This window comes from Siniperca chuatsi, linkage group LG9 (genome assembly GCF_020085105.1).
Source record: "Siniperca chuatsi isolate FFG_IHB_CAS linkage group LG9, ASM2008510v1, whole genome shotgun sequence".
In the NCBI taxonomy this organism is placed as follows: domain Eukaryota; kingdom Metazoa; phylum Chordata; class Actinopteri; order Centrarchiformes; family Sinipercidae; genus Siniperca; species Siniperca chuatsi.
The window spans coordinates 466,534-469,033 of NC_058050.1; the positions used below are offsets into that span (position 1 = coordinate 466,534).

Sequence of the window (2,500 nt, forward strand, 5' to 3'; positions counted from 1 at the left end):
ATAAGATATATTTATATATTATGATACAAACCAGCGCCAAAGCCTCGCGTCTGAGAAGCTGAACCATCACATATTTGGAACAATTAATCAAAATATCTAAATAGTTGCAGATTATTTTTCTTTCAGTCAACAAGTCAAATCAATTTTATTTATATATCCAAATATCAAAAATCACAAATCTGCCTCGAGGATCTTTGCAGCAGACGACACCTTCTGTCCTCAGACCCTCGAGTCCGATAAAGACTCCCCAAAACCCGTCTGACGGCCGAAAGGGAAGAAGCTGATCGAGCTCTGCTGTTCAGCGAAGCCGCGGCGGCGAACGACGTTCCGGGAACCTGTTGGTTCTCTGTTAGCTAACAAACTGCGTTAGCTAACACACAGCGTTAGCTAACACACAGCGTTAGCTAACACACAGCGTTAGCTAACGTGTCGCTAACTGTTGAGCTAACAGCGTTACATTTTCAGACTCTAAACAAAACTAATAAAGTTTTAAATTCAAATAAATCCCTTCTGGTTTTCGTGGATTTGATGCTCACGTCGGATTCAGGTCGGGCAGGTTCGGCTGTTCGCAAAATAACAAAGATATTTATGAATATTAATGAAAGTATTCACATGGATCAATAATTACGGAGCACAACTGCTCTTTAAAGATACAAACGTTTATTTAACCTCAGCACTGATTAATAATCAATAACTTCAGCCAACAACCACATTCATCTAATCTAAACACAATCAGCAGGGGGGGTGTGTGTGTGTGTGTACAGGTGTGTGTGTGTGTACAGGTGTGTGTGTGTGTGTGTGTACAGGTGTGTGTGTGTGTAAAGGTGTGTGTGTGTAAAGGTGCGTGTGTGTGTGTACAGGTGTGTGTGTGTGTGTGTGTGTGTGTGTGTGTGTACAGGTGTGTGTGTGTGTGTGTGTACAGGTGTGTGTGTGTGTAAAGGTGTGTGTGTGTAAAGGTGCGTGTGTGTGTGTACAGGTGTGTGTGTGTGCGTGTGTGTGTGTGCATGTGTGTACAGGTGTGTGTGTCAGCGGAGAGGAAGCGGTCAGGTACAGCAGCAGCCGTGTTGCTGGACTTTGGTCTGATGAAGCTGTTAGCTTCCCCAGCGGCTAATGCTAACACAGATTAGCAGCCCGGCGCCGTGGTAACGACACACGATGCGACGCGCTGAGGACGGAAACGGCGGCCCGTTACTTTCCACGATAAAACAAAAACGCTATTCACAGCAGTGAAGCTCCGATGTTATAAACATCTCCGGTGGCGCTCGGCAGCGGCGTGAGGCGCGGCGTGACGCACGGCGTCGGTTCCCAGCAAAGGGAAGCAGCAGTCGACTTTACGGCGTTTTCCTCCGTGAAGAAAGCGGTAAATCTGTGGCGATCGTCGAGCGGAGCACCGATCACGGTTATCGATCGGGTCCAGGCGTGTTTCAGCGAACACGAAGTCTGTCGCTCGTCCAGAGAGTGTCCTGAAGCGACCGAGGTCCCGGCGGACAGACGGCGAACGCTGGGCTTTATAGAGGTGATGACGTCATAGCTGTGCTCAAACGCTCACGTCTGCGTGTGAAATAACGGTTTTCCAGTGAAGCCTCGTAGCGAAGGCTGTGGGCGCCGCCTCCACCCGTGGAGACTGCAGGTGTAGCGACACCGCTTGCAGGTAATGTTTGTTTTTATTCGCCCGCTCACACGCAGCGTTTCACCCTTCCACCCAGGAAGTAGCTTCAATATGACGAAGCTCAGCTGTGAACAGGTCAGAGGTCACCGACTGCACCTCATTATGTAACTGATTATTGATTATTGGACTGATGCAGGCAGAGTGACATCAGCACGAAGACTTATTACAGCCTGAGGGGACGACTGACACACACACACACACACACACACGCACACGTACACACACACACACACACACACACACACACACACACACACACACGTACACACACACACACAGCTGTATTCATTCATATCTTTGTGTGTGTCGTCACGACAACTAATCTAATCTGTGTGTGTGTGTGTGTGTGTGTGTGGTGGGCGTGGCCTCTCTCCCAGGAAGTCTCAGTTTAAAGCTGGTTAATAATGGAGGCTGTTTCCATGGAGATTAATGAGCTGAAGTTCACCTGCAGAACAGAGACGCTAACACCTGCTGTGTGTGTGTGTTAGTGTGTGTGTGTGTGTGTTAGTGTGTGAGTGTGTGTGTGAGTGTGTGTGAGTGTGTGTGTGTGTTAGTGTGTGTGTGTGTGTGTTAGTGTGTGTGTGTGTGTGAGTGTGTGTGAGTGTGTGTGTGAGAGAGATTATCAATATTATCTCGGCCAAAATCTTTTGTGATTGACGATATTTTCCCGATGACAATTTTATTCATTTCAGTTTTATTTGTTTAGCAGCGCTTCACAACAGCAGTTCCGCTGCAGAGGCCGTCCTCGCTGACTGTAAGACAACAAGTTGTTTCAGCTGTTTTTCTGTTTAAATGTCTGGAAACGAGTCTCATTCTACTGGATTTGACTGG

General features: G+C 47.6%; 1 protein-coding gene across 1 annotated transcript in view; it reads left to right on the forward strand.

The window, feature by feature from the left end:
• The window catches only part of plekho1b (pleckstrin homology domain containing, family O member 1b), a 26,042-nt gene that overhangs the window by 11,845 nt on the left and 11,697 nt on the right, over positions 1 to 2,500 (forward strand). The window lies entirely within an intron of this gene.